Source organism: Pristis pectinata, chromosome 14 (assembly GCF_009764475.1).
Source record: "Pristis pectinata isolate sPriPec2 chromosome 14, sPriPec2.1.pri, whole genome shotgun sequence".
NCBI lineage: Eukaryota > Metazoa > Chordata > Chondrichthyes > Rhinopristiformes > Pristidae > Pristis > Pristis pectinata.
The window spans coordinates 16,402,193-16,422,218 of NC_067418.1; the positions used below are offsets into that span (position 1 = coordinate 16,402,193).

At 40.0% G+C, this 20,026-nt stretch overlaps 1 protein-coding gene across 1 annotated transcript in view; it reads left to right on the top strand.

Moving 5' to 3' along the window:
- The window catches only part of ano3 (anoctamin 3), a 364,194-nt gene that overhangs the window by 71,717 nt on the left and 272,451 nt on the right, over positions 1 to 20,026 (top strand). The window lies entirely within an intron of this gene.

Below are 20,026 nucleotides of genomic sequence, written 5' to 3' on the forward strand. Positions count from 1 at the left end.
CCAGTAAACATTGCCCTTCATCTATTTGCGCTGAGTATATTACCTACTTTCTCATGGGTATGGTTTACCGGATTGCTTTCACCTCCTCAAAATAAGAGGAAAGGTGAACTAGGTGATGAATTGTAAAAGGAACAAACTTTAGCATAAGAGTCGCTGCTTAGAACTGTTACAAGTGATGCAAAGGACTTTACTAGAGTCCAGCTTGGTTATTCTGAGGTGCTTTTTGTATTAACGTAGTTAGAGTTCCTGGGATGCATTTTGTGCAGGGCTATTTGTAAAGAGTTCATGCAAGTGGAAAATTGACATTCTTTTTGGATTAAATATTTTTTTATAAATGATGACATTTTGTGAAACTTCAAAGACTATTTTTCTGGTGTATTTGCAAATCCCCAGTCAGTTTTGAAAGTTAACATTGGTTGATTTACACTGTCAAATGCTTATCAAGTACTAGAAATATGAAATATTTATTATTTTAAGTTGCAATAAAAATATAAATATTTTGCATGGAGTCTGATAATAGCTTTAGTTCAGAGTCCTTTGATTTCAATGTCCAGCTAAGTTACAGGCAATAAACCTTGAAATTATAAAACTGCATCATTAACCAACTCCCCAGTTCACACAACTAATGTGAAATTTTGAAGTATGCAAAGGAACAGGACACCACAGAGATGAATTTTAGCCATTGAAACTTTCTTGAAATATACAGGATGTATAAGTGTTTCAGTTCATATGGTTTTAACTGGGTAATAATAGGACGCTCAATATTTGAAGGTAGTTGTTGTTTGTTACTGGCTATTGTCCGTCTTTAGTGTTGTAGAAAGTAAAAACCTACTAAATTAGATAAGTGCTATCTGGGAGGGAGATTTGTTCACAGAATTCATCCTAAAAGAATAGAAATGCTTATTTTATTTGCAAGGCTGATCTATAAACCTTTAGTAGCCTGGAAATTTCTCATTAGGTTTACTGTTGATACCTTTGGAGAAATGTTTGTCCATATTCCTAAAGTTGAAGGTTTTCTGGGCATTATTATTTGCATACCCAATAGTGTAAGGGTTGATATCACTAAAATGCAATTAGTATTGATTATGGGAGCTTACTGTGTGCAAATTGCCTGCTATGTTCCCTATATCGCACAGTGACTACAGTCAAAAGTACTTTGAAATGTACTTTGGAATTTTCTGAGTGGGGTATGCACTTAAATGCTAGCTTTGCTTTCAAACCTGTATAAAGAAGGTGAAAGTGGTGGGTCCAACAGTGATCACTTGTACTGCCCTTTAGATAGTAAGGGATATGGGTTTAGTACAGGTAGGTGGTGCTGAGTCGAAAGATCAGCATGATTTTGAGTGGTGGAACGGACATAAGGGGTGAAATGGCCTTCTGCTTCTATTTTTTATGTTTTTATGTGCCAGTGTGCTCTTCATGTTGAAGCAGCACTTTCGTAATTAACATATTGCATTCTTATGGGCATATCTGGCCTGCTAAACTTTTAACCTACTCTAAGATCAATCTAATCCTTCCCTCCCACATACCCCTCCATATTTCTTTCATCCATGTGCCTATCTAAGATCCTTGATCTATGCCTCTTATCATCTTGTACACCTCTATCAGGTCACTTCTCATCCTCCTTCACTCCAAAGAGAAAAGCTCCAGCTCACTCACCCTATCCTCATAAGAAATGCTCTCCAGTCCAGGCAGCATCCTGGTGAATCTCCTCTGTACCCTGTCTAAAGCTTTGTGAAGCGGCCAGAACTGAACACAATATTCTAAGTGTGGTCTAACCAGGGTTTGATAGAGCTGCAACATTACCTCACGGCTCTTTGTGCCTGGTTATATGAGAAGAAAGACCTTGGAGATTTCCAGGACTGTAAAAGCCACTCCAGAACAGAGTACCTTTTCTGGCCCTCTGCTATAGCAATATCAGACCAGCCCCACTGCATTGCTGCCCTGCAAACTTTGTATCTTTCTCTACTGGAATAATTCATCCATTTTTTCCTTCGAAAGCTAAAAAAGAAATGAGAAATCCATTTGCATTTCATCATAAAAAAGAATAAGGAGGTATAAAATAAGGAACCTTGGCAAATGTAGGGGAGAATTGTGACATTGGCTACGAATACTAAATGTGAGCATTGGCTGTTGTTGAAATGTTTACACATTTTATTCTATTGACTTCAATGAAATAAAATAGGCAGATGTGATTTCAAATCGTCGTAAATATTCCTGCAGGAGATGGAGCAATTAACAAAAGACAAACTTCTCTGCTTTTAGTGTTTAAATAGGGCAGAGGAATTGCAGGTTCTCGTACATAGATGACTAAAAGTAAGTTATTGAGAAAGGGATTCATTTGCAGGGAGAGATTTGAAAAGTTTATGTTAAACTTGCATTGTAACTTGTTTCATTCTGTTCTGTGAACTGTTAGCTCCCAAAAATGTACAATTGATTTTGAGATTATGAAATAGACAAAAAAACTTTCTTAGAATGTTATAAGAACGGAGAGATTATAATTATGAGTTATGACTGGGCAGTATGGGACATTGTTTTACTGGACGTGACCTGATGGTGATCCAGGACTATAGAAAATTAGCATAAAGATATTTCTGTTCACAAGCAGGAACTCTGTTCACAGAGTTAGAGGTCATAATTATCATGCAAGCATTCACAAATCAGATAGGGAATTTGGATAAAGATGCAGCTGGGTACATGTGGGGTGGCAGGGAGAGGGAGGTGGGGAAGGGGTAGAGGAAGCATGGTACGGTAGAATTGGACAACATGTACCCCCACTGCATCTTTATCAAGGAATTGGCCAATGGGTAGATTTAAGAGGACTGTGAAGAGGAATAAAAATGGAAAATGCTGGAAATATTCAGCGGGTTACGGTGTCGTCTGTGGAGAGAGAAATGGAGATGGTGTCTGAATCCTCCAGGGAATCAACTTGTTCCTCTACTGAAAGTCAGCAGTCTTCCTGCAACCTCTAATGTGACATTGCAAGGAAAGATTGGCTCAGACATGGGGGCAGTGAAGGCCTGTAATCCTTGAGTAGACATATGCCCCCCCTGATAGATGTTCTTTAGAAATGTAATCAGTTTAGGTGTGACAGTGGTGCAAATTGTAGACCACACTAGTTTCCTCTAGGGGCTCCAGTTTCCTCCCACATCCCAACTTTGTGCAGGTTGATGTGTTAATTGCCTAGTGTAAATCAGCACTAGTGTGTCGGTGAGTGGTAAAATTTGGGAGTAGTTTATGGGAATGTGAAGAGAATAAAAGTGGAATTGTTAGGATTTGTGTAAATGGGCACTTGATGGTTGGCATGGACTCAGTGGGCTGAAGGGTCTGTTTCCATGCTGTTTCACTCTGAATCTTTTGGGATAAAGGTTGTCATTGATCTCCATTAAGCATCAGGGGATGGCAGACTAGGAGATGCTTCTTGTAGCTTCAGCTCCAACCTGGAAGTAGATTGGCTCATGTTGGTTATTGGCCACAGGCACCTCTATCAACTGTCACTATTGTCCTCGTCCAAAGTGCAGAATCATGACAGAAGATGGAAGATTTCATGTGGGGACATCCTTATGGAAGTGGAGATGTCTCCTGCAATTGCCCATTTTGATGTTCAGAAAAATTGCTTCTGAAATACCCTGGGTGAAAACAGCATCCTGTCCAGAGTCCTTTTGTTCCTACTCATCCTCTTGCTTCATCCAGCAACTTGCTCTGTTTTGCAATCCCTCTGCTTATTCTCCCAGTCAGGTTGTATTTCAGGAATGCCTCCTAGTGCATTCACATTTGTGCAGAATGCCTGAGGTCAGGGTAATCTTTTATCCATCTATTATTTCAATCCTGTAAACTCTCCTGAAGGAGTTTGAGAATACACCAAATTCTCACATAGTCACAGTGACACTCATAAGATACTGATCAACAACATACTGGTGATGACTCATTTTTTTGCTGCTGTTGGTATGCTTAACTTTGAGAGGTCAATAGATAGAATTAAATCCAAAATGACTGTGCTTCAAATCACCAGTGCATAAGGCTACAGCTCACAATCTGCTGATTATTCATTCTTGGCGGTACTGGCTGTGCATAAGCTAAACTCTTCTTTAGTATGTCACCTGGAACTAAAAAAATTACATACATGAATTGGATACAATTTTGGAATTTATCCAGTGCTTCCAGAAGTTGTGATCTCCTGATCCAAATGTTGTGACTCCATGTTCCAACAAATCTCTGCATAAATCTCTTAACTTTGCTATTACTCTTTAACACAATGGCTTATTTCTGTCAATTAATATTTTGTGGGGAAATATCAGTGGTTACCCACATAACTGTTGCCATTGTCCTGCATAACTGACAATGGCCAGAATTTTTGCCCAAAGACAGAAGAATTGAAGTTGCTGCTGGCTGTTCCTTGTATGTTTCAAGAAAGCCCTTGGATATTAAACTCCAGCTACTGCACCCAAATTTGAGCCACTTCCTCAGAACTCAGAAGGATCTGCATGAGTGAATGGAGCCAGGTTAGATCTCTTGCAGGAACAGTGTATCCATCCATTTGAATGGGGAGGAATGGCTGCAAAAACAAAGCAAGGCAAGATTTAGCAAATTTATGTTGCTTTAAATTGTTTTAATGTATTTAAATATTTTAATTGTTTGAATACCCGAGTGAATTTAAACACGCAAGGCCCTGCTGCATGCAAGCCTCAATAATGATGATTGGCCCAGCACTTTGAATCATTAATGTGGGAGTGGGATATCCACTAAAGATAAGTGCAGACGTAACCTTGGCTGAGGACAAGAGCAACTCACTGCTAGCAGCATTTTTCTGTCCAAGTCTACCATGTTTTTTAGTGAAGTAGTGTGGAAATCAACAGACATCAGTAGGATATGGTCATGCATCATGTAGGTCATGTCCTCGATCAAGCTGATGAGTCAATGGCGACATTTCCCAGTCTGAACTTTCCAAGAGAATGCAAATTGCTTCTACCACAAAACTTACCAGCAATGTCTCTCCAACTGATGTGAAACCTGTGAGCTGATGATTCCCAGAATCAAACTTCTGAATTCTTCCTCCCTTTAATAATGGGATCCCACATGACTCCTCCAAACCTGGGCACCGGCCCAAGCCTTGTTGAATATCTGAATACACAGTGACCCAGCAGCTCCCACTGAGGTTTACTGGCTTCCTTTGGTTGAATCCTTCATTTCTATCAGCACTTAAGAGTTAAAATGGATGGCATCCTGTTACAGTTGTGACTTTAAGTACCTTTGTCTCAGCTGAGACCATTTCAGCAACAACTTCTTTTGAAAGATTTTCAACTGTACTCTCATGTGGTATAATTTAGGAGTATTTTTGAATTTTGGTGAGAAAGTGGATGCATGGCAGATGGGCAACCATGTTGCATCAGAGAATTTACTCTCCTATAGAATAGTTTTTCAAGCAAAAACAGAAATCCTGGAAGAATGCAGCCAGTCAGTTCTGAGGAAGGGTCAATGACCTGAAATGTTGACTGGTTTCTCAATCCACAGATGCTACTTGACTGGCTGAGTTCTTCCAGCATTTCTGTTCTTGTTTCAGATTCCAGCATCTGACGTTTAATTTGTCTTCAAATAGTTTTGCAAATGTAGAGGCGTGGGAAATATGACACCCTCCTTTGTTCAACGTTTTATTAATGCTTTCTCAGTGCTTTTAGAGATTCGTGCACAAATATTTGTGTTTCTCATCCTGATCTCCCCTTGGATTTACCAGGATGCTGCCTGGATTAGAGCGTATGGAATATGAGCACAGGCTTAAGGTGCCAGGGCTTTATTCACTGGAAAGGAGGAGGATTAGAGGAGACATGATAGAGGTATATAAAATATTGAGAGGAATAGATAGAGTAGACAGCCAGTGCCTCCTTCCCAGGGCACCAATGCTCAAGACGAGGGGGCATGGCTTTAAGGTTATGGGTGGGAGGTTCAGGGGAGATGTCAGGGGGAGATTTTTCCCCAGAGAGTGGTTGGTGCATGGAATACACTGCCTGGGGTGGTGGTGGAGGCAGATACATTGGACAGGTTCAAGAGTTTATTGGATAGGCACATGGAGGAATGTGAGATAGAGGGATGTGCGGGAGGAAAGGGTTAGATAGTGTGAGGGTGGTTTGATGGACGTCACAACATGGTGGGCCGAAGGGCCTGTTTTATGCTGTATGGTTCTATGGATTTTAGTTATTGTATTGCTTTTCCTTTTCATTCCCACAAAAGATGTCACTTCACGGGCAGAAATTCCAACTGATATCTCCAACGATATCTTTAATTGTACAGATCTGTGGAATTAATATGCATTCTAAATTGAACTGAACTTGTATGAAGCATTTAAACATATTCTTGAGTCAATCCCACTAAATAACTTTTTTTTTGCCCATTTCCCGATCCCTTTCTTTGTATAATTCTGGAATCGATAGGGAAACTGAGCAGAATGTGGTGGGCAAAATCTGACCAGGCTCCAGAAAAGGGTTGTTATCATCTTCAAGTTCTCCTTTTCCTGACCTTAACGCTTTGGGTCGAAGATGCTTGCCAGAACTGGGGAAAAGAGAAAATTATTTTGTTTTAAGTTTCAGAGGGTGGGGAAAGAATGGATGGGTTGGGTTGCCGTAGATGAACTGGAGATAAACAGTGGCAGATAGGTTAATGAGGGAAGAGAAGGAACACAAACAAAGCAACATAAAAGCTGTGAAATGAAGAGCCACGGAAATGCCCTTCAGGTCAGATCCTGTGAATGGAAAGGGCAAAGCTGTGCGAATATGATAGATGGAGGATCCACACCAGAACTGGCCAGAGAAAGTAAGTTACCTGAAGTTGCCAGCGTCTTTACTTTCTTGGGAGGTTAAGGAGGTTCGGCTTGTTATCGAACACTCTAACGAACTCTACAGATGTACTGTTGAAAGTATCCTGACTGGTTGCATCATGGTGTGGTACGGCAATTCGAATGTGCAGGAATGCAAGAAGCTGCAGAGAGTAGTGGACTCTGCCCAATACATCATGGGCACATCTCTCCCCACCATCGGTAGTATCTACTGGAGGCACTGCCTCAAGGAGGCAACATCCTTCATCAAAGATCCCCACCGTCCGGGACATGTTATCTTGCAGCTACTACTGGGCAGGAGGTACAGAAGCCTGAAGTCACACACCACCAGGTTCAAGAACAGCTGCTTCCCTTCAACCATTCAGTTTTTGGACCAACTGGCACAACCCTAATCACTACAGTTCAGCAACACTATGTCCACTTTGATCACTTTGCACTAAAATGAACTTCGTTTTTTTTGTTCTAATTGTGTCTGTTCTTGTAAAAATTGTGTATAATTTGTTTAATTTGTGTTTTTCTTGTGAATGCTGCTTATATGGTCTATGCCTGTGATGCTGCTGCAGGTAAGTTTTTCCTGTACGGACATGTACTTGTGCATATGACAATAAACTCGACTTTGACTTTGAAGAGTTCAATATTGACTCCAGAAGGTTACAATGTGTCCAGATGAAAGATGTGGTGCTGGTTGTCAAACTTGTGTAGAGTCTCATACTTGGTGCAGAGCCCACAGCGAGATAGGTCAGAGTGGGACTGTTGAAAGGGGAGTTGGGGGGTGTGGGGGTAAATGCTTCCCTTGGGTAGAATCTCATTGAAGATATTGGAAGTGGCAAAGGATGATTGGATGAATGTGATTATCATTTACAAAAGATAACATCTGGCTTCAGTGAAGCTTTCTCGTGTTAATTCGACAGTGTTTTACTGGTCATCTTTTCAAGTTTCAGTGAACTTCTGATTTCTGTAGCTTTCATTTACATAATGGATTTGAGATATGAAAACATCACAAGGTGCCCTGTAGGAGTGATACTAAACAACATTTAACACCAAATATTTGGAGAAAAAATGGTTAAGGAGAATTTATTTAGGAAGCATCATAAAGAATCAGAAGGAGGGAACAGATTATTTTGGGGGGAGGGGAATTTTTTGAATGTATTTCTAGCTACCTGTTGATGGTGGGACTTTGAAAATCAAGGATGTTCAAAAAGCCATGCTCAGAGCTGCACAATGATCTTGGAGGGTTGTACGTCTGAGGGGCAGTAGTTTAAAATCGAAGATATGTTGGATAGGACAAGCACCTGTCTTGAAACACGGAGTGGTTCATGGAGATGGAAGAATAGACCAGGAAGTCACAAAGGGAGCAGTCCCTGTATAATGCTGAAAGTGGAGGGAAGGAGGATTCTCATTGAAGGTGGTGGAAGTTGTGAAGGATGGTTCGCTGAATGTGATTTTCATGTGTGAAAGGTAACCACTGGGCTTCAGTGAACTTTTTCTGCAAATGTACTTATCAAATCATTCTGTTCAAGATCAATTAAGGATAAGCATTGCAATCAACACCTGCACTTCATGAATTAAAAAAATACACTTGCCTAGAAAGTAATCTAACTGTGCTTGTAGCTTTATGTGGAAATAGTGCAAGAGATCCCCTTATCATACATGAAATTGCACTTAAGATCATCTTAGGGTCATTTGGGGATCAACTGAAAGTTGTCCCAAGTACTACTACTGGGCATGATTTATCCTAGACTGCTGACATTTGCCTGGTGTCAGTCATAAAGCTAATGATGTCATAGGTTGTACAGTACACCCTGCACACTACCATCAGAAGTTGAAGCTGTTGGGGGTAGGTTTCAACTTTCATTATAAACTCTAATAATCCAAGAGCACATCTTCAGGGTTCAGTTATGGAATGGCATTTGGAGAATCTGAACTTTCATATCCGTCTCCTGCACCCAGCAATGCCCTGCCTAATTTTTGAATGGCTCCATGAACCACTCCCTGTTTCAAGACAGGTGCTTGTCCTATCCAACATTTCCTGGAACTCTCTTCACTGATTACAACCTTTTTATGGAAACAAATTGTCTTGAGTTGTATGTAACAGTCACAGACCCCGTGGTTGGCCTTTTACATCGTGGGAGTCGATTGGGCCATTTTGTCATGTGGAGGTTGGTTAGAAACAAAGAGCATCATAATTTCCAAACCACCACCCCCCCCCCCTTACATTTTCCATGAACTCTAGGACAACATTTCTTCTGCTGTTCTATGGCTATCCTGAAGAGATTTCTTTAGGTGCTAAGTCACTCCCCAGCAGTCAGAGTGGCAGCTGTGAGCTGTGCATGGAGATCCCAATGAGAACAGTATAAATCCCATTTTATGTGTGAATACCTGAGCGAAGCATGATAGCACTACTTTCACAGACGTTTGGACAACTTCCCAAGTTCTTTTGGGAAATGGGAGTAGATATTACTGGTATACACATCACATGTTTAGTGCATCAAAAGGGGATGAACTCTAACTTGCAGCCATTTACGTTGTAAACATTCCTCAGTACCATTGAAAAGCAGACCAACTTTCAAATAGTTTGGATTTCAGAAATCTGGTAAATGTCAAACTCCAGCAGGTTATTTATTTTGTATTTCTAAGCTTTATTGCTTACATAAAGTATTCTGCAAGGTAATGTATGGGTCCTTTTTTAAATGTGCACAAATCGGTCTTAAGAAAACATCTGTCATTGAACCCTTGTGCAATAAAGCATTAGTGAAAGTTTTTTTGAAAAAAGTGCTTAATTTACAAAGTTCATATTTAGTAGATGATCACGAGTGGGGGGGTGGGGAGTGGGCATAGAGGAACAAAGTAAAATGTTAAGGTAAGAAATGAATTCTCTCTATGAAGCTACAGCCAAACTCTGGGGATCTGTTCTGTTACAACAGCAGAGGAAAACCTCAAGGTGTGGGTTTTGAATAGTCAAGTTTTTCCACAAGTTTTTTTTTAAACCATGCTACTTAATTATGGTTCTATGGTTTCTATGGTTCTAATTGTAGTTTTGATTTGGAAGTGCAAACATATATTTGAAAACATTGTTGATATGGAGGCTTGGTTTATTGGTTCTGGCTTGACACAGATGTAAATCAGAGCAAGGTGTTTACTTGTGGCTGGGATGAGGAGCAATTGAAACAATTTTGTCGAGGGATGTGGATGCACAGTCGTTGAGTATATTTTAGACAGGAATTGATAAATCTTTGGATATGAAGAGAACAGAGGGATAAGAGTAGGGAACTGATAAATCTCTTGGCTAGTGGCTCACCCATGATTTTATTGAATGTCAGAGCAACCTTTAGTGCTTCTTCTGTGCTGTAACTTATTGTGCTATATTCACTTGTGTTTTTAAATTAATTCAAAATCTGAAGCTGATGTACTTTTTCATTAAAGGATATTTGAAGATCAGTATTGCAAAAGGAGTATGCAGTGAAGTTTAGAGGAGATTAGAGATAATGATTCTTGAACATTTGAAGTGCAATGCAGGGGAAATCCAGTGTAGTAGAGTGTTGTTAATTTTGGATTGCCATTTAGCATTGCTACCTCAGTTGCTTGTTTCCTCCTAAAATAAAATATTCTTCAAATAAAAATCTAAGTATTACTAGTTTATTATTCTGAAATAGATTTTTGGCAGTCCTGTTATTTCCTCCTTGGCGCACACTTCGTGGGATTAGAAACAGTACAACAATGAATGACCTGGTTATGCAAAAATGTTCAGTATGTCAGATTATTGCTAATTATCCAGGGTCACATCAAAAGGGAGAAGGATATTATAGAAAATTAAATCTACATTGTATTTTGAAGATGAAAGCGAATTATACATTGATTAATATGCTTTTTCATTGTTTAAATGTAAGTCTGATCAAGCAAAAGTAAATTTTTATAAGTGAGATTTCTGTCTGATAAAAATTCTCTTTACACAATAATGAACATTATGGAGGTCAATTCCTTTGTTGCTCCTGCTTGTGCATTATGTATATTTAGCCCATGCTGATATACACCTGGTTTGGTGACACACAGGTTGAGGTAAACCAGCCATGTCATCCTTTGGGATTGACCCAATGTCAATAACTGAAGTTGAAGCAGTGATTACTTTCTGAAAATGACATGCTGAAATCTGTATGGACATTTTTCTTTTATCATCTGAAGTGGTTTAGGGTATAATTAACTAAAACTTCAACACTTGTTAAAAGGAATTATTCATAGCTGTAGTTTTTAATCAAAGTTTAACTGTCTTAATTATTATTTAAATCTGAAACATTAAAATTGACATTCACGGATGTCAGAGCGAACTGAGACCTTAATTGCATGAAAGACGTCTATGTCTGCCTTGATAGAGGCTAGAAATGAAACTGGCAAATTCATTTTCATATTGGCCCATCATAACATTCTTGAAGTGATTTGTGAGACTGTACCTATTAGTGGGAGTATACTTCATTTCAGGTTGTGACTTTGCAATTTGTGACACTGCTCACAGAGTAACTGAACCTTGTTTTGGAATGAAGAACACTGAAGCATGTGCTATTTTCTCATCAGTTTTATGCATTCGGCACATAACCACCAACAGTAGTCAATGTAAGTTCATTGGATATTAGCTTTTGAAAAGGGTGCTTCTCCATATTAGGGATGGTTCAATGTGAATGGGTCAAAATTGATTCAGTTAGGATTTAGTCCACCAAATGCCAGAAATAGGGATGGTTATACATGCCTCTCAAATCTGCTTTCATGCATATGAAGGTCAAGGATTCAAAGGTTTGGAAATTAATTCAATAAATTCAATAATTTATTATAAGAAAAAAATAAGTGTGGATGATTTGAAATTGCTGCATAATCCCGTTGGGGATTTATTGACCTTCAGGAAAGCAAGTCGACTCTTCCTATCTGGTCTGCCATTGCACACCACACACCACACACCACATCAGTGACTTTAATGCCATCTGAATGGATCCAGCAAGCCATCTAGTTGTAAGCAATGGCAGCAAAGTTCACTGATCACAGTTGTGCAGGACTAGCATCACCATAAGGACAGTATCACAGCTCACAGCAAAGCCCCTCTCAACGACTCTTCAGAGATGGAGAATAAATAGTGCATCTATTTGAGGAACAATATGTTTCAAAGCAAAAACAATGACATTTCAACCATCATCTGGAAACTTCTTGATCTTAGTAATTTCTTACTAATTTAAATTTATTCATGTATGAAGATCTGTATTAAATAGATGCTTATATAAAGTATCAGAGTGTCTGAGTTGCATGCAAACATACTGCTTAGCACATTTTTGGTTTGTTTTCTATGCAGGAGACGTGCAGTGTTTACGTGTAATTTTTGGCTGCACACTTAAGCTGTGAAATGTTGGTTTTCTAATGTCTGCCACATCAGATAGCAAGTCACTGAATCAAGATTCTTGATTGATCTTGGAAGGTAACTTGTATTTGTTAAACTTTGGTATTGTTTAGACTCTGAGTTTCACCTCAAAGGCCATTTTGAATTCAATTATGACTGCTTAAACATATCTCAATAAGAACCCCTTATAGCTGTCAAAATAGGAGACCTGTATCCTGTTTGTCTAGGCTTCATTCCAGCTCCAGTTCCATTAATAACTTTGGTATGTGGGCACTGTTATTCAGTATAACAGACATATTGCTTCCATTTAATTGCAGCTGGCCTTTTAAACAAAACCTTCTTCTTTATTTTAAATAAGGTATGGTGTTAACTGCATTATCATGTAATAGTGAACCATTAGCTTGAAAGGGTGATTTCTAGAATATATGACAGCTTAAAATCATTACAAGAATTTTGTTTGAGAGCGTCATGATTTTAGAAAGGTAAAATGTTTCGAACCATCCGGAGTATCAGGCCCCTGTTACTGCATGTAACTTTATAATTTATCTTGATTTTGTTGTTCTATTTTGTTGGTATTGCCTCTTGGCATCCCTTATAGCTTTACGAAGGTCATACCTTGCTTTCTTGTACAGATCAGGCTTACCAGATTTGTGTGCCGCAGTCCTCTTCTTCAGTAGGGAGTGAATCTCCCAGTTCATCCATGGCGTCCTGTTTGGGAACACCTGTATTGTCCTCTTTGGTACACAGTCCTCCACACACTTGCTGATAAAGTCTGTGATAGTGGTGACATTATCATCAAGGCTGGCAGCTGAGTCTTTGAACATGGACCAGTTCACAGTCTCAAAGCAGTCACGTAGAAGCTCATTTGCTTCCTCAGACCAGCACTGCATGACTCTCCGTACCATATCCTCCTGTTTCAGTTTCTGTTTGTATGCAGGGAGAAGAGCACAGCCTGGTGGTCTGATTTCCCAAAGTGAGGACGAGGGGTGGCTCGGAAGGCATCTTTGATGGTTGTATAGCAGTGGTCAAGGGTGTTGTAGGCCGTATCTCAAACAATGATGAGTCGGAGTACAGGAAGGAGATAGAGAGCTTAGTGGAATGGTGTCATGACAACAACCTTTCCCTCAATGTCAACAAAACTAAAGAGCTGGTCATTGACTTCAGGAAAGGGGGCGGTGTACATGCACCTGTCTACATCAATGGTGCTGAGGTCGAGAGGGTTGACAGCTTCAAGTTCCTGGGAGTGAACATCACCAACAACCTGTCCTGGACAAACCACGTGGATGCCATGGCCAAGAAAGCTCACCAGCGCCTCTACTTCCTCAGGAGGCTAAAGAAATTTGGTTTGTCCCCTTTGACTCTCATCAACTTTTACCGATGCACCATAGAAAGCATCCTGTCAGGATGTATCATGGCTTGGTATGGCAACTGCTCTGCCCAAGACTGCAAGAAGCTGCAGAGAGTTGTGGACACAGCCCAGCGCATTGTGTACACCAGTCTCCCCTCCTTGGACTCTGTCTTTACCTCTCATTGTATTGGTGTAGCAGCCAGCATAATCAAAGACCCCACCTACCTGGGACATTCTCTCTTCTCTCCTCTTCCATCAGGTAGAAGATACAGGAGCCTGAGGGCACGTACCACCAGACTTAAGGACAGCTTCTACCCCACTGTGATAAGACTATTGAACAGTTCCCTTACACAATGAGATAGACTATGACCTCACGATCTACCTTGTTGTGACCTTGCACCTTATTGCACTGCACTTTCTCTATAGCTGTGACACTTTACTCTGACCTGTTATTGTTTTTACCTGTACTACATCAATACACTTTGTATTAACTTAATGTAACTGCACTGTGTAATGAATTGACCTGTACGATCGGTTTGTAAGACGGGTTTTTCACTGTACCTCAGTACAAGTGACAATAATATACCAATACCAATTCTATTCTTGTTGATATTTTTGTGCCAATTAATTGGATATGCTCTTCTTGATACACAATGACACTTTTGGGCATCTTGTATGCTTGTCAAAAATGATGAGTTACAGGAATAAATTTGTAAAGAGGCAGGGTCTCTACACTCCTGAGGCTAAAAGAGACTTGAGTTTGATATCAAGAAGTTTATTCAGTTTTCTGCCACCATCTATATTTGACATCATGGTGTATTTGCTTAAATTTATCTTTGGTTTTCAAGGTTTTTGTAGCATAACATCCCAAGGCAAAGAATAATTTGAATATCACAAACTTTATTTTTGGTATTGTTATTGGTTTATTATTGTCACTTGTATGGAGGTACAGTGAAAAACTTGCCTTGCATACCACTCGTGCAGATCAGTTCATTACACAGTGCATTCAGCTAGTACAGAGTGCATTGAGGTAATACGGTAAAAACAATAACAGAATACAGAGTAAAGTGTCACAGCTACAGGGAAGTGCATTGCAGGTAGACAAATAAGGTGCAAGGTCAAACAAGGTAGATTGTGAGGTCAAGAGTCCATCTCATATAAGGGAACCGTTCAATAGTCTTGTCACCGTGGCATAGAAGCTGTTCTTGAGCCTGGTGGTATGTGCCTTCAGGCTCCTGTATCTTCTGCAAGTTTTATGGGGAATGATGGCAAAGTATTTTGGGATAAAAACTTATTCCCTCCAAAGGAAGTACCCTTCAGTCTTTAGTGATATAAACTATCAATTGTGGAAGTGTTTTTCTTCTACTTTTGTTTACTATGATTTTGCAATTTCAGTTACTAATTATATCCTTGCAATAAAGAAAGGATAACTTAAGAACCCAAATGCTTTGCTGCATAATGCCCCTGAGACTCCAGTGACTGTAGCTGAATCATACAGTGAGTGAATTCTCATACCATTGTTCATCGATAAATAAGGTTTATTTTTCCCCCGTTTGTTCTTGTTCTGTACCTCTTTCTTTTTTTGCACATCTTTCTCATTTGCCTTCATCTTTCTATTTCAGCTTCATTTTTTCCTCACTTTTTGAATTTTTCTCTTTCCTTCTATCTCTTTTCTCTTGTCAGCGCACAGATGAGGAAAAAAAATGGAACATTGAAGATGTGGATGTGATCTGGCTTGTCTTGACAGAGGAAGGAGATCCTGGCAGTGTATGTGGTGGAAAAACATGCTGAAGGTTGGCAACCTTAACTTGGGAATTGATGAGATCTAATAAGTAGGAAGTCACCAGTTGTGCGTGTGTGAGAGATATTTGGGGGGGGGAGGAGGAGTAACCAGGGGTAGTTCTTGGGACAGGACTGAGTCCCAATGAGCTGTGGATGAGGGTGAAAATCTAGTGAAACTGGGGAAGTGGTTGGATTGACATTTTCCTCCTTTCCTCCCTAGGGAGTCTTTGCCCAAAGTAAATCGTTGAATGTAAGAGTTATTTTTTTTTAGAATTTTCTGTTAAATAGACTATTAAAATAGTAATTATTTCCTAGTAATTGTTCTCCAGAAAATTCAATGAGTTAACAATAACTTTATAATATGTGCAAAAAAAAATCAGCCTTGGTCTCCTATAGTAGGGTGGCCACCAATCTTGACTGACGGGCTGACCCAGTAATGTGCTGCTTCTGACCTCTGCATCTATTGAAACAGTGGTTCATATGTATCTAAAGTAATAGGAGCCTAATTATTAAGTCAAGATTATAAACTTAAAAAAAAGATATCTTTGAGTCACATGTACATTGAAACACACAGTGAAATGCTTCTTTTTGCGTAGAATGTTCTGGGGGCAGACTGCAAGTGTCGCCACACTTCCGGCAGCAACATAGCACGCCCACAATTTCCTAACCCGTACGTCTTTAGAATGTGGGAGGAAACAGGAGCCCCCGGAGGAAACCCACGCAGTCACGGGAAGAACGTACAAACTCCTTACAGACCGAACCTGCGTCGCTGGCGCTGTAATAGCGTTACTCTAAGTGCTACACTATCGTGCCTGCCCAGTTTCATATTTGCTGCTTTTACTGCTCAAGGATTTAAAGTGCTGACCAGGGAGATTTCAAATTCAGAGGAGCATCCAGAAAATGACCCAGAACAAAAAGCACTCCCAGGTCGCAACTCTTCTGCAATCTGCTGAGATGTTGTCTGTTGCATGCATACCAGAGTCCTCATCAACCATTCATCAAACTTCTGAAATGAAGGATAGGGAAACAGATAGAACAAATCCAATATGTTATCTAGAATAGGCTGCATTGTACTTTATCAGCTCCGAATGTGTCTGAGTAATTTGAAATTGAAATTGTTGGTGTTACCAATAGGAATTGTAGAACTTTGCCAATAAGAACTGGCATCTGCAAAGCAATACTTTTTGTTAGAGCATAGAAAAGCTATTTAGTATAAAGGATACATTTCTAAAGAGGTGTACGAATAGAGAGACCGGAGTCTATGTGTGCACAATTTCCTAAACAGCGACTCATTTCCTCTTGCTGACAACAGCTTGATACTGAACCAGACTGTTCATGGCTTTGCAGGGTAGCACGGTAGCATAGCGGTTAGTGTAACACTATTACAGTGCCAGCAACCTGGCTTCAATTCCCGCCACTGTCTATAAGGAGTTTGTAAGTTCTCCCTGTGACTGCGTGGGTTTCCTCCGGGCGCTCCGGTTTCCTTCCACATTCCAAAGACGTATGGGTTAGGAAGTTATGGGCATGCTTTGTTGGTGCTGAAAGAGTGGTAATACTTGCGGGGTGCCCCCAGCACATTCTCAGAAATGCAAAAAGACATATTTCACTGTGTGTTTTGATGTACATGTGACTAATAAATAAATATCTTATCTTGTATGTTATATTTGACCTTGACTGGAATTTTGAATGAGGTATCCACATTGCTGCATATTTGCACTCTGCAACATCGCTTGACTCTGGCCTGGCCTCGGGCACAGCAAGGTACACTTCCCTTGTCGTTGTCTTGTAAGGTCATGGTATATTTTTTTGCTCTGCTTTCAATTCCTGGAGGATGAAGGTGAACACACTCCCTCCCTTTACAGAAGGCAGCTTGGTCAGTTGCCAGTTGAAGAGCTGCTCCCTGTTCACAGTTGGAATAGACCACCCTGTTGGTGTCCAATGTACAAGTACCTATGATCATTTAAATTTTGCATCTGAGATAATGGGATTATAAGCTCATGTTTGAAATGACAGGATATATTTTTCTCATTTCTGGAATCAATGTATAATAGTGTTATCAGATGCTTGCTTGTCATCTGTGACTGATTTTAATTGGAAAAGTTTGTATAATCTGCAATTTCATATATGCATGCAATTCTGTGGTAGTTTTTAAGTAAAACCAATTTTATCTTGTCTTTGTCTCTAGTTGTCTGCTCCATGTATCTGAATTCTAAAACCTGTTGGATTAATTGTAAATGTACAGTCCAAAGTACAAAAGTGTGGCTTGATTTGGAGTCCTCTTTATGGATAATAGACAGTGCAGGAGCACCATGTTGAAATAATTATTGCTGGGTCCTGCACAGTCAGACATTTTAAGACAGTATTGGGTGCTTGCACATTTGCAATGGCATTGTGATAGAATCTCGTACCCAGTCTCAACTGGCATTAATATTTACAAGTTAACCACTAGGTGTACAGTTAACATCAGGGTAACAACATGTCACAGCTGGTAGAGCTGTTGCTATGCAGCTCCAGTGACCGTGGTCTAATCCTAACCTCCAATGTTGAGTTTGTATGTTCTCCTTATGACTACATGAGTTTCCTCTGGGTGTGATGATCTCTTCCCACATCCTAAAGGTGTGCAGGTGGCAGGTTAATTGGCCGCTGTATTATTGTCTCAGATAGGTAAGTGAGTGATAGAATTTGGTGGAGTTGATGAAAATGTGGAGTAAAACATGAAATCTATCTTGTGGCATTGATTGCAAGAATCTATTTAATTGATTCTTATGCATTCTAAATTGAACTTGTATTAATCTCAAGAATCTGCACTATTAAAACTGATCTGAAATTGTTGGAGATATCAATAGGAATTTCTTTAAGTGAAGTGACATCTTTCGGAAGGAAGTGCAAGGAACACATGCTGTATGGATAAAATCTAAAGGGAGATCAGGAACAGTCATAACTGTATCTGTACATGAATGTTTGAAAGCATTGAAAGTCAAACTAATGCAGATGCTTGAAATCTGAAGTAAAAGTAGCAAATGTTGGAAATGCACTACAGATTGGGCAACATCTGTAGAAAGAGAAACTGAGTTAATGTTTTAGTTCTCATGCAGGGTCTTCGACCTGAAGCACTAACTTTGTCTCTCTTTCCACAGATGCTGCCTGACCTGCTGAGTATTATCAGTGTTTTCTGTTTTACATATTGGAAAAAGCATACTTGATTTTGGGTTTCACAAATAAAGGCAGAGTACAACTACAGGAAATTTCAGCTGAATGTGAAACGCTGGTTTGATGGCAGGTGGTGTATTCCTTCCAATTCTGATCCCTGTGCTGTAGAAAGGATGTGAAGGTCCTAGAGTAGTGCAGAAATGACATAGTTGAATGGTCCTGCAAATAGGCATTCATTTGCTTGAATAGAGTTGGGATTGTTCACTTGGCAGCAGAGAAGGTAGAAAGGTGATGGAAGAGATTCAAACTCAAAGGGTGTAGACAAGACAAATAAAGGGAAACTGTTCTTATTGGCAATAGGCTTGGGATCTAGAGGAGATAATTCTAAAATGATTAGGAAAAGAACCTGGAGTTACATGAGGGGACTGTGTTCCACAAGCAAGTGATTGTGATCTAGAAGTTGCTGCCTAAAATGGCCATAAAAGCACATTCAATCAACACTTTTGCTATCAAAGGAACTTGATGATATATATTCAAGGAAGAAAAAGGTTGTAGGTTTATAGAAGAAAATGTTGGGGGAATAGGACAGCTGAGACTACTCTTGCAAAGACTCAGCATGAACTCATTGGGTTGAATGGCCCCCTTTAATGATTTATGAATTTATTTTGTTTCATTATCATCTCTGGAGGTAATTGAGTTAAACACCTGGGAGAAGGTAGACGTTTCCTTTGGTGCCTACTGCAAACTCTGCTTTCTCGTTGGTGACTATCTGAAATTGAACCAGACTGCTTGCAACCTTTGGGCCATATTTGACTTTGAGTAGAGTTTCATGCAGCATGTTCACACCACTTCTAAGACCACATACTTTCCCTTTCATGGCATCGCCTGCTCCAGCCATGCCTCCTCTGCAGTGAGGTAGTATTCAATGTGTTAAAGTGCCTAACTTGCTATAACTCATAAACTCATGGGATTTTTTTTATATAGCATTGCTCATAATGTGGGATGAGTCATGGGGCGTAAGGGAGGTGTGTACCATTCCCTGCAGAGCCTTTCTATTAACAAATTTTACCAGGCAACAGCAGCACAAATTGTTCTAACTGGGCTCTTCATGATCTTCTAGATTGGCTTTATTTTCCTGCATTATCCCTGTATCCCTTGAATCCTGTAGTATCAGAGATCTATCGATCTCTTTTTGAATAAACTCAGTAACTGGGCCTCTGCTGATGGTCATCAAGGCAGTATTGGGCACTTCAAATTGTGCTGCATAGGACTGACATTCCCATTTGGTATTCAATTTTGGATGTCTGACTTAGTAAAATAATACAGGCAGTCCCCAGGTTTGACATGATTCTGTTCCTGAGAACTGCTCGTAACCCAAACTGTCCGTAAGTTGGAAATGAACAAAAGCAGTGTGTGGGAGAGGATCACAGGAAAAGCTGTGCTGGGAGAGCAGGCAGGTGTGGGAAGAGCAGCCAGCAGTTGATCTCACTGACTCCATGAGTGAGCGAGTGAGTCTGCTGAGTGCTCTCCGCTCTGCTGGGCTCAG